The sequence below is a fragment of the Pogonomyrmex barbatus genome, unplaced genomic scaffold (assembly GCF_055798465.1).
Source record: "Pogonomyrmex barbatus isolate J1 unplaced genomic scaffold, ASM5579846v1 scaffold17, whole genome shotgun sequence".
Taxonomy (NCBI): Eukaryota; Metazoa; Arthropoda; class Insecta; order Hymenoptera; family Formicidae; genus Pogonomyrmex; species Pogonomyrmex barbatus.
Window position 1 is genome coordinate 6,829,140 of NW_028297113.1, and position 12,423 is coordinate 6,841,562.

The 12,423-nt window shown below is 49.4% G+C and overlaps 1 protein-coding gene across 4 annotated transcripts in view; it reads right to left on the reverse strand.

Annotated features, from left to right (window-relative positions):
- The window catches only part of GABA-B-R2 (gamma-aminobutyric acid type B receptor subunit 2), a 29,351-nt gene extending 23,765 nt beyond the window's left edge, over window positions 1-5,586 (reverse strand). For 3 of the 4 annotated variants that reach the window (XM_089074644.1, XM_089074641.1, XM_089074643.1), the window contains exon 1: window positions 3,700-4,123. The gene's annotated coding sequence lies outside the window, so the exon portion shown is untranslated. Of the gene's footprint in view, window positions 1-3,699; window positions 4,124-5,110 lie in introns of those variants that run through there. The other variant, XM_089074642.1, reaches the window with a different exon arrangement.
- Between the last annotated feature and the right edge of the window lie 6,837 nt (window positions 5,587-12,423).

Below are 12,423 nucleotides of genomic sequence, written 5' to 3' on the forward strand. Positions count from 1 at the left end.
TCTCCGAGTTTCTTCCGTCCCTCCGCATTACATTTCACCGCGTCCCCGCTATCCAGACTTTTCAGAGGGGTGGAACTATTCTCCAGGGTGTCAATGTCTATTTTTAACTCCCGTCGCACGACAGTGATAACGACAATGACAACGACGACGACGACGACGACGACGACAGAGACAAAGACAACGACGACGGGGACGATTACTTCCTGTTGCGACCGAATAATTTTTCTCTTTTCCAAGATGCCCGGGAACCTCGTAGCATTCAAAATTTTTACCGAGGATAGAAAGAGAACGAAAGGTTTGTTAGTTTAACCCTCCACCTCCCGTCTATCCCCGTCTATCCTCTCCAGCGCGCGCACAGCCACTTTAACCGAGGGAATACCCCGGCGGGGGTGCCGTGTGCCACTGTCAGCGCGCTCCCGGGATCTTCAGGGTACACAAACACTTAGCCACCTTTTCAGCTTCGATAATGCGAAAGCGCTCACCCTGACGAGAAGAGGAATATAATTTTCTCAATTTAGCCTGGCTGTGTTTATTACGCCACCGAGACATCGAACGCGAACATTTAGATACGCGGGCTCGTGCGCGACCCTTCACCCGTTGAAACATTTCTCTCGCCCCCTTTCTCTCTCTTTCTGCCCCCCTCCCCCCACTCCCCTCTCTCTCTCTCTCTTTCTCTGTGTGTAATATTCGATAGAAATTTCGAGCACAGTGGCGTTTCGATGAAACGCGATTCCATTGTTACGATATCGTTAAAAAAAAAAAAAAACTGAAGAATTTCTACCGACGAAATCCGACTCTATAAAATATCGAAATTTTAAACGTGCATTTTATTCGTGAAACAAAACGAAGAGGACCTATATAACTGCTGAATCTGAAAACTTCTTTCTTGTAAATGACAGGGAATCTTATTAAGCTTGATAAATCTGGGCGCTGCGCGGCATAAAATCCATAAATTTTTTTTTCTGAATCTGTACAACTACAATTACGGCTGCATAGAGAAATATTGCCGCTATCGGCTTCGGTACGCTACATTTATACATGCAAGTGCATTCATATTGCACGCCCTTTGACCCATGGGAAATATAAATCGCCACCGAACCGATTGTCTCTAAATAATTAATCTCATCGTACCGGCCGCCGCGACCGCACTATCGCTCCGCAACGCTTGATCAATATCGAATAACGAAACTGTCAAAAATAAAACGTTAGTTGTCGAGTCGAGCTTGAAAAATGGTGGAGAGCGAGGCGAACAGTCGCGCGTAGTTTGTCAATTTTTCACGCGTTCCATCCATCGTCTTGGAATTTGTTTTCGCCGAAAGCCACCACCATCACCGAATTGCTCGCCCTCCCTCCCCCCCCCTCTCTCTCGCTCTCTCTCTCTCTCTCCTTTTCTCTATTTCCGGAAGTAGGTCCGGAAGAATCTACAAAATAAAACCGCGCGACGCGCTCCCTTCTATTGATCCCAAAAACAAATTCGGGGGCAGTCCGAGGACAGTAAAAAATTGACCAAGTGTGCGCGGCGACGCGCTACTCGGAGTCGACCAGTCATGCGCGTCGCCGTTTAGTTTAGCTCGCTCACTTTAATCCTCTCTCGGTGTCTCCCGAGCCTCTCTCTATTTATAGAGGGGAAGATTTCCATTCTTTTCGCGAATATAGTTTCCGCACGGCTGCAGACACTTTACGAAATTCCTAAGAATCCTTCGGTGAACGAAAACGATTCTCTCCCTTTCGTCCGCTTTGCTTATCTTAAATTATACGCCATCTCTCTTGGCTCTCTGTGTAAGGTTTATTTACCGAAGAAATTACCTCAATTCGAAATGTGTTCAGAATTCATTTAGGAAATACGGAGTTATATATCTTCGAATCGCGGGTGTGCAAGTGGGAGAGACGTTTTCTCGCGATAAAAATACGAGTGTGGAAATGAGACTTTTTTTTGCGCGTAAAGCTCCGTCTTCAAAAAACACGACCGTGAGAATTGAAAATTGATAATGTATTCACAAGCCATCCTCTCGATTATACTCAACGGCACTAATCGATGCGCATACGATCCGGGGAAATAGTACCGGTACCATAATTTTGAAGCTACGTGTTTGCCTATCGCGAACGGAGATAAAGTACGTCCATGATCGAGTAGGGTTTAAGAGTCGGGGCAATGTTGAATGATCCTCGTCGATGTGATCGTTTGTAAGATAGATATCGCGGACAATGGGCATTCATGTACCGTCTCTCCCGAGCGAACAGCCCGGGGCTCGCAATCTCGATTTCTGCGACTTATCGCGAACGGTAATACACTTGTCGAAGTTCCGCCGCGCGATTGTTCGCCCTTCGATATCTCAGGGTTGGTGTATCTGTGTACACGTTGCGCTTTCAAGACGGGAGAATCGCGTAATTCTCGTCGGAACTATTGACCGCGAGATGAATTCACGAACTCTAGCGAGGGGCTAGCGAGAAGATTAGGACGATCCGAGTGTTCGAAAAATATAACACCGAATTTGAATAACGATAGAAACGATAGAAAAACAATATATTCCGCCGCGTTGGGAAGGAGTAACTTTTCGTTCTCTCCGCTTTCGTGTTCCGCAAACCTCGAGTTTCTCCGAAGTGAGGTCTGAGAAAACTCCGGCCATTGATAATCGAGAGTTCTTTTTTCTTCCCTCCGTGGACGGAAGGGTGACTTAACCCGCGGCAATCCGCGTCACGCGACTTAATTAAGGCAGCATGGAACGCTCTCTGTCGTACCGCTACTTAATCCATTCATAATTTCATTACGTTTCGTCATGGGGTAATTAGATAGATTAAACAGATAGAATTGAGAGCGTGTGCGGGTCGTGTCTCGGCTATGGTATGACTAATTAACCCTGGCGAAAAGTAGGCTCGCTCGCGACGCGCCCCGCGCGTTTGTCGCCTTTCATCGCCGAGAGTTCACCTAAGGCGCGACATTTATTTTTCATCTTTCGGCCCGGGTTTTTCAGTAGAGTATGCGTTATCTATCGATCATCGGCGCAGGCTGCCGTTGCTATGAAATTTAATAAAACGCGGAACAAAGCGAAAGATGTACCCCCACGCTCGCAATCGCGCGGATGCACCGCCCCTCGTTCCCTTCTGCCCCTCGCCGGATATTTATGTTAATTGCATTAGAATTAATCGAATTCGCGTTACTGCGCGCTATCATGCGATGTCGTAGAGCGTCAACGCACGGTACCAGCGAAATAACGCAAAATTTGTTTAATTATAATGCAATTAACGCAAATATTGAGGCTTTGCGCCCGCAGGCATGTGAGTGTCAATGGCCACAAAACTGATTATGGATTTAATCCCTTTGCCCTTTAGATATGTGCACATGAAAATCGAATCTTAATATTTTCAAACATACCAACGTCATATTTTCAGTTTGTTCTGTGTTCACTAATTCTGTGTACAAATATACCATCAATCTCGCTCTCGCTCATATCAAATAGAGAAGTAATAAGTAGTCTAGAAATCTAATTTCAATTTCGATTCTTTTACTTTTTTTCGAAAATATCAAGATCGAATTTCCAACTTTTCAAAGTGCAATAACGACAGTACCGGAGGACCGAACTTTGACTTTTTTCCTCTTCCAAACCTCTTTGATTTTATCGGATTGCTGTGATGTATGAAAAGAAAATTCCAATCTCGTCTGACACGCGCCACAGGGTGACGGAGTCACCAGAAGTATACCTTAAATTGAGACGTATCGATCCGTTATCGCTCTTGATTCCTCTTCTTGCGTTCCACGCTCTCGCGTGTCGTGGCCACCGCCGGTCCTGTAATTGCTCGTGAACGACGAAGAGGCGCGAAGAACAGTCCCTCCACAGTCCCCGGGAAGGAATTGATCGCGATAGCACCGCCGGCGATTATTCCGCGCACCTGCCGCCGCCGAATTGTCATACACGGTGTATCTCGCGCTCGCCGCCCCGAATATCGCCAGTTCGCCGGCCGACGAAACCGCTTAACGCCCGGAAATTAACTGATTACGATAGTGTCGTCGAACGCGCGAGCGTATCCCGCTCGTTTCGCGCGTGCATGGGGGGATGAGAAGATGGTCCGTGGCACACACATCGGGTGTGCTACTTCTATCCCTCCGCGATGTAATCCCACTCTAGGTCCGATCTCTCTCTCTCTCTCTCTCTCTGTCTCTCTCTCTCTCTCTCTCTCTCTCTCTCTCTCTCTCTCTCTCTCTCTCTCTCTCTCTCTCTCTCTCTCTCTCTCTCTCTCTCTCTCTCTCTCTCTCTCTCTCTCTCTCTCTCTCTCTCTTTCTCTCTCTCTCTCTCTCTCCCCCTCTCTCCCTCTGTCTTCCCCCTCTCTCCTTCCCTTTATCTCTCCCCCGTGCCGACCTTCGGGCCGCCTAATATCGGCGACCGACCAGCGTAATATTCCCGAACAGCGGAGAAATTAATTACGGTCCGCGCCGACCAATCGTCTCGCGCGCGCCTCCACAGGAGATCCTCGCGGGATCCGCATAGAATGTAATTTTCTGCCACCCCCTCACGCGGCCCTCGGTTCCCGTATGATCGACACGCCAAGAGTGCCCCAAACCTGAACCGAAAGAGCCGACGCGACGCGCGCGATTCCCTCCGCTGCGCTCGTCGGTGAAATTGATTTGTGTGCTCCAATCGAGAGATGCGGGTTCGCGTTGGCCGCACTTACACACGCAGGCAGGCAATCACGCACGACGCTGCGGGACACACCGCGCGAGTGCGGAGGGTGCGGAGCGAACGGAGCGAGCGTGCGAGAAAGCCGCAGGCAGCCCCGACACACTTGACTTCACTTCTCTCCCGTGAGAACGCACGCGGTTGCGAGGCTCGATCAAGCTCGACCGGCACTCGACGCGCGCGGCTCCGACCGCGACACCGACCGCCGCTGCCGACCGCTGGCTGCTGGCTGGCTGACAAGCAAGCTCAACGGGTTTGCGCGTGCCAAAGCGGGTGATTGACCGGGTTAGACGCGTCAACGTGGATCAAGGTCCGCGGGCGGGGAGAGTGCAGCGAGTGGTGAGTTATTTGGTCGCACACACGACGGGCCGCCGGATGCACGAATCTCGGATGTCGCGCGGGTTGGCGTGGTCTCGCGAGAAACGCGAGAGACGCACCTTGGCCGTATAGATAGGAGACGTCTAGAGACGGGCCGCAAGGTTAGCCAGCCGCCGTGGATAGGGTCGATAGGGGGTTTCCCCGCCGTCGTCGCCGCCGCGCGCCGTCCACGCGCCGTCGGAAGGCCGTTTCAGGCCAGGCTCGGCTGGCGTCGTCGCGCCTGTAGCGCGGCCTTACTACTCGTCGGCTGGCGACGTCGCAACGGCCACCAGACGTCGGCGGCGCGACGTCATCGCCACCGACGACACCGATTTGTGACGCCCTTCGCGCGCGCACGACGGGGCGCTCTCACCCTCGAGGAGTTTCCACCGCGGCACGATCCGCTTATCGGGGGTGCGGGCACGCGAATGCCGCCGCGGACGGAGAGCGATAGGGATCGATCACACGCCGTCACGACGGCGCTCTCGCACGGTCGTCCGCCGAACTGACGAGCCACCCTGAGAACTGCGGGCTCACCGAACTCGCGGCAACCCCTCTCGTCCGCGCCACCGACCCCCTCCGCCCACCCCTACTACTCTACCACGACCGTCCTTCCACTCTGCCAACCTTCCCGCGACTACACCCTCGTCCTACCCCCTCCCATTCCCTCACCCTGAATACCTCCTCCCCGCGAAGGGGTGCTCCGCGTTTCCCATCCCTCTCTGTGCCCTCGTCTCTCACCGACTCTGTCGTGGCACACAGTCTCCCATCCTCTCTTTCCCCCTCTCACCTCCGCGCGTCGCGGGCATCCCTGCCGCCAGTGAGTAGAAAGAGGCTCGATCGGGTCCGCCGCCCGACCTCACGTTCCGACTTCGCTTTGCCCATCGCGTCGCGCAGTGGTACCTGGTAAGAGGGATTTTGCGGGCGAAATCTTGCTATGTTATAATTGCTTCAGTAAATTGAGCAAACGTGGTACATTGATAAAAGAAACTGTTTATTAAGCGATGGACCGTATTAGCGTCTCTTCCTTTCTCTTCCCCTTTCCCTCTGTGCCTACTCTACCTCTGAGTTTGCCCGTCAATATGATATTTTTATTATATTTTTTTTTATTAGTTCCTTTCGCTCGTCACGTATGCAAGTTCGACGATATGAACAGATCGTATCATCTTGCAAATGCTGCAAATTATTCTCGGCCATTTCCAGCTTGAACTAGTTCATATCGCTTATAAAATACTCAGTCCTTTTGCATACAAATTGTTATGACTGTCGCAGACGGACGGAACGTCAAACTGTCAGAAATATCAAAGAAAATGTTAATTCAGCTATCTGTAAAAACCATTTTATTTCGACGTGCTTTAACGAAAGATCGTGACATTTTTATTGCGACGAAATGAAAAATTATGCAAAGCAAATAAAAAGGTAATGGTCCTTTAACTCCGCCAGCAAATTTCATATTTCTCGTTACGAAGGATAATTTTCAACATGCTAAATTAATTGGAGAACAATTTCATGAAACATTAGTCTCTCGACACGTGACATTTCTGTCGTTAAAAAAACGTTGCGTCGCAAATGCTATTTGCAAATATTTTTATCACGATTTTTTATTAGTCGATTTGTGAGATTACACGAGTAATCAAAGAAAGAATTAAAAAAAAGAGAGAGAGAGAGAGAGAGAAAGAGAGAGAGAACGTTATACGGATAAACGTTCAGAAAGTCTGCTTTTAGGCACCACTGCGCGCCGCGCCACGCCGCGCCACGCCACGCCACGCCACGCCACGCCGCGTCGCGCCACACCGCTATCCACTTCACTTCACTTCGCTTCGCTCGCGATCTTTACCGCGACAATTTAACCGCGTTCTCCTCTCCCTGACGGTGAACGACAGAAACGAGGAATGGAAGGGAGAGCGACGGGAAGGGTCGGTCCTTTGAAACTACGTTTCCCCGATAATTTGATCGCTGCCGCGCGCGAGACGATCTTTTCTCTTCTCTCGAATCTTGTCGCATCGCCTGACCGTCGTGGCGCCTGTCCACGTGCATTTCTTTTTTTTTATCGCGGGATAGAAAAAAGAGATGCTCCCCGGGACCGCCCAGCGGATCGACCCGTAATGGTCGGCGCTGGTCGCCCGCCGTGACGACAGACGTGGAATTACCATCGACTCCTAATGCAATTACCGATAGATACGATCGTTTCGTTTTCGCCGCGAGGTCGTTCGACCTCGGTAACTTCGTCCTTTCAACGTGAGTTGAAGACTCCGTCTCTTAATGAGAGTGGGAAAAACGTACTCGTGCGAGCGCGAGTGAATGAATGTATATCGATTCGTATTCGTCAAGGATTTAAACCGACAAACCGACGAATGTCATAAATGCTATTTTTACACGTTTTAAAGTGTCGCATTATCCGGGGGCGAGACTCGTTGGCGCGCGCGCGCGCGCGCACGCGGGGGAGAGGATATTACTCAACCTTCCAAGATATATTACTTTTACGGCTATAAATCCGCGGGCCGATAACGCTACTCTCCACCCGCGCCGTGCTAAGGTCGAGCTATTTCTGCGATTGTAAGCCACTAATCCGGAGACTTAATAAAATAATCTTCCGAGAATCATATCTAAGCGTTTCCACGCTCGCGTGTCCCATGACCGTTTCCCCAATCTCGATTCGACAGAAATAATTACGCCCGCCGCGGCCGCGGGCTTTAATGGAAAAATGTCATAACGCGATGCATTCGCAAATCGTTTTAATGCTATTCAAGATGGCGAGGCTCGCCTGTCACGCCCCAATAAACGCCAGACTGATTTTCTATGTTATGCGGCGCGATATCGTCAAAACGTAAAATATTGTATATACTCACACGCATGCGATAGCCTTGAATTGACGTTCGCGTGCATGCTCTCGACATATCGTTACCGCCTGTCACGATGCTCTAATTTTTGCACTGTCGCAAAACGATATGGCTCACGCTTGACAGACAACAATAACATGTTCCATTCTACGAGCGCGTATATAGCGCGTGGCGTCCAAGTAGCGCGAAAGTATTTTCCGACTTTATGAATTTTATTTAGCGAGTCCCCGCAGAAAAGTGGCACGATCCGCGGCGCGTCGCGCGCGTAGACGTCAATCGACTCGGTAGAAAAGTTCTCGATGTTTAAATTATTGAATAAATTTCGTCGTGTGTGCAGCTCTCGATTTTCACGTAATACATATACCGGTTAATATTCAAATTTTATTCAACAGAGACGCGGCGGTATCGGGATTTATCGCGACACGCCGATCCGGATTGATATAAACTAAGAAATAAATTTCAGTTATCGAAAATCGAAGGATTATATTACGTGCCATTTTTATAGGATTAGCTCAACATAAAAGAGACCGAAAAGCACCTTTTCAAACATCCTGTAGATTAATATTTGTACAAAAGAACAAATATGTATTGATGTTTATATTTATATAAAAGAGCGAATAATATCGGCCGACCGTTTCCGCGCGCTGCCTCTGCATTACTACTAAAATAATCAGCGCACATCCATTTAGCCGCCCTTTCTGTATTTCCGTGAAAGCGTATGACTTTTCCAAATTAGTTTTTTTATGCAACATTTATTCGGGGCAAAGGAGGGCTTATTTTCCCTCGGTTCGCCATCGGAAACTGGCACCGTCGAATTAATGCGGTAACGCTTTGCCAGCAACGGACGGAATACAAGGCCGAGGAAAATGTTGCTGATAATATCAGCATCGTAAAAAAGACTGGTATTTTGCATAATGCCAAAAATATCGCGACGCGCGCCATACGCGCGCGTGTATACGCGTTTACCTACACACATACATACACACATATGTACGCGTACGAAACGGCACAGCCTCAAGCGTGAAAATTACAACGCGCAATCGGTGCCGGTGCCGGTGCCGGTGCTGGTGGCAGTGGCGGTGGCGGTGGCGACGTTAAAAACGGCAGAGTATATACGGTACGCGAGGGTTTATCTTTCGACGGCTATATATGTAAATTTCAAGGATAGATTCTACACCGCGCGCGCGTCGATGAATTATGTATCGGCGATGCACACACGCTTCGTTAGTTTCGTATAGCGCAATTTCAAAGAGCACCGGTCAATTTGTCGGCGCGGCATCAAAAATGTATGGCTCGGCTGTTGTTGTTGCGCGATGAATACGAGATTGCATTTGCGGTTTACAACGAATGACGCGCTAATAACAAATTCCTCCATGTCCCTAGAGCTGGATAACCGGCTTGAGGGGGTTGGCGCGAGCGCGAGCGCGAGCGCGAGCGCGAGCGAGAGCGAGAGCGAGTTCGGCTCAATGGCGAAGGGGATTATGAACTCGCGTAAATAATATATAATTTCGTTTTATTTATCGATCGTTTAATTATGTATCCATCGGAGAGAGTCACTCGATCAACCGGCCAAACTGATCAATAATTGACGTCGCGCGCATTGTCTGCCAAACTGTCATCGAATCCTCGATGAAAATGCGATTTAACTTTAACCTCTTTCTCTTTCTCTTTCAATCCTGTTGCCTTTGCGATTTAATTGTCAAATATCCTGTAATTATGACACGCGGCAATTATTCGACGAGTGGACAAACGAGCGGTAAATCGTGCGCGAGCCGAAGTGCATCGCGATCAACGCGAAGGTTGGAAAATGCATGATTGTGGGAACGGCGGTAGTAAACGGACGACGCGCAGCAGCATTCGTGCCAATATTGCTAGCTAATTAATCGACACAGTTAATTAACCAGGCGCGCGCTCGACGTGCAAAAATGTCCCTCCCGCGCGCGAGAATGGGACGCGTTCGCGAGCGCGAAAATGAATTTCGATTTCGACAATACACCGCCAATCACACTGCGGAGAATCAATTTTGACGTTTGATCGTTAATATTCAGCTGTCCGATATATGAGAATAAGCATGTGTATATGCTTATTCTCCCACGCCATTGTGTGTGTGTGTGTGTGTGTGTGTGTGTGTGTGTGTGTGTGTGTGTGTGTGTGTGTGTGTGTGTGTGTGTGTGTGTTACGGTTCACGTTACCGCATGGCGCCGTAACGCGAGCACACAATCACAGGCGGATAACAATTCGAGCGTTAATTATAATTTCCCTTTATACGGCGTTTAATATTATTGCACATTGTGTGTCGTTCGCTGTACGCTGTTACTCGACGAAGGAAATTGCGAGAAGGAAATGGCAATCTTGCGCGAGCGCGCCCAAGACGAACCAGTTAGCGTAACTTTCGCGTTCGTGTAACTTCGCGAAACGTAAATTTTGACGTTACCGCGCTTATACGCGTCCTCGTCGACAGCTGTGTGTTTTCCGCATAGTATTCTCTCTCTCTCTCTCTCTCTCTCTCTCTCTCTCTCTCTCTCTCTCTCTCTCTCTCTCTCCATCAACTTTTCCGTCGGGATAGTGCTCGCGGAAGTGTACGCGAAATAAATCTCGACGGACGCGAACGTCGAAGTGAAGCTGAGGCAGATGCGGGAGAGTAAAGCAAAAGTCGAGTAAAAGGAAGAGAGCGGGTGGCGCGAGAACTTGAGCGACTTAACGCTGAAAGCCTGCCCTCGAAAACAGGCAGGCGGAATATTTTATTATTTATACAGAGCGCCCTTTAATTACCGTGTCTTTGTTGTATAATTAATTGAAATGGAACTTGGGACAAGTAAATTAGGCGCATATTCTCTCGCGGTGGCGTTTCAAACAATCTGTCACACGGGAGCGTCGTCTGCACACGGCGTGTCCAAAGAAAGAAATTCCCGTCTCGCGGAAAAGCCACCTTAAGTGGATTACACGTTTACCTCTTAACCGACTACTTTTAAGCTACTAAATCGTTCCGCCTCCATGTCGTCGCGAGTTATGTTCCGATAACGATCCGGAACATCGGAGTCGCGAGGTGGAAAGGTCAGAAACGCTCCATATTTCGAATTGGCCTTCAGAGTCGCCTAATGCGATTCCGATCGAGAACGCATGGTTGATCATCGAGAGGAAGCTCCGTGCAAAGCGTGTATTCAACCGTGCCGTCAAATTCGAACATTCAGAGGTCGTTAGCTTAAAATTACATTAACTTCTCGCAGAGAGAGAGAGAGAGAGAGAGAGAGAGAGAGAGAGAGAGAGAGAGAGAGAGAGAGAGAGAATATGCCCTAAGGGCCGACGCAACAATGACATTAGATCAGGTCTGGTAAATGTAAAAGCGGACGATAGAACGTGGCCGATTCGGAAATGTCATTTAAACTACCCGGGGCTCGTGCGCGTAGTAGATGGGTGTATTTTTCAAAATAACAATCCTTTTTTTTCAGATATGCAAATGGCGTTACTGCGCGGCGCGGCGGTGAGCCGTACGTAGTTAATCGCCAGCTCTTTTGTATCGCGTGTACATTATTCCCGAAGGTCCTCGTGTATTGTATCGCACTTACTAGTTATCGCCGGATCAGATTGTAGCCAGGTGGAAGGGCAAAGAGAGACAGAGAGAGAGAGAGAGAGAGAGAGAGAGAGAGAGAGAGAGAGAGGGGGGGGGGAAGAGAAGGAAACGAGACAGAGGGGAGTAGGGGCATGCGGGCAAATTACTCGGTCGCCGAGATCGGATAATTAATGTCGTGCGACTCTGTAGTACAAATATATGAACCGCTGGTGGCGTGTAGCCCGCGGTGCCTCTCTCTCCCGTGTATACACAAACCGTGCCGATATGTGCATTGCTATTCGTACGTGATAATTAACAAGGCAAATCGATCGGCCTCGCTGTCGCCGTTTTCTCACCTTGTTACGTGTCTCCTGTCTCGCGCGCGCCGAGCCGATACGAGGTGCTCGTCAATAGACACACGAGTTCACACGTCATTTACAGGGTGTCGCGTGAGAAGAGATACGCCAATGCCTCGGAATGCGATAGCGATCGCACTCCGAGTTAAAATCCAGCCCGATATTTATCTCGACGTTTGCGGGCGTTATGCGCGTTATTTTTAGATTAATTAAGGCGCTGCGCGGCGAACGAAAGAGGCAGGGCGAACGAGGGAACAGGGTAGGAATCGGGCGCGTTCGCTGCAAATAAGAGCTAAATTTACAGCTCACTCACCACCCTCTCGGCGATTATCGTCACTTAACTGGAACTTTGCCTTTTTACCGTATGTCATCGTCTCGTTTATCCGATCCCGATCTTCCTCTCGTCCTCTTTTTCTTCTCTCCATCCGTCTAGATGCTAATTGACAGCCGCCGGCTTCGTAGATCGGATATTATCGCCGGGGCGGAAAGCGTTAACATTTCCTCGCGGGACACCCCGTGTAATACCGTGTATAAACAGGCCATCAATCAAATGTATCAATCGATATTAACATAATTTGGTCTCGCCGGCAGGTATACAGCATATCTGGAGAGCTTGAGGTTAACTGCAACGCTAATGATAATCCGAG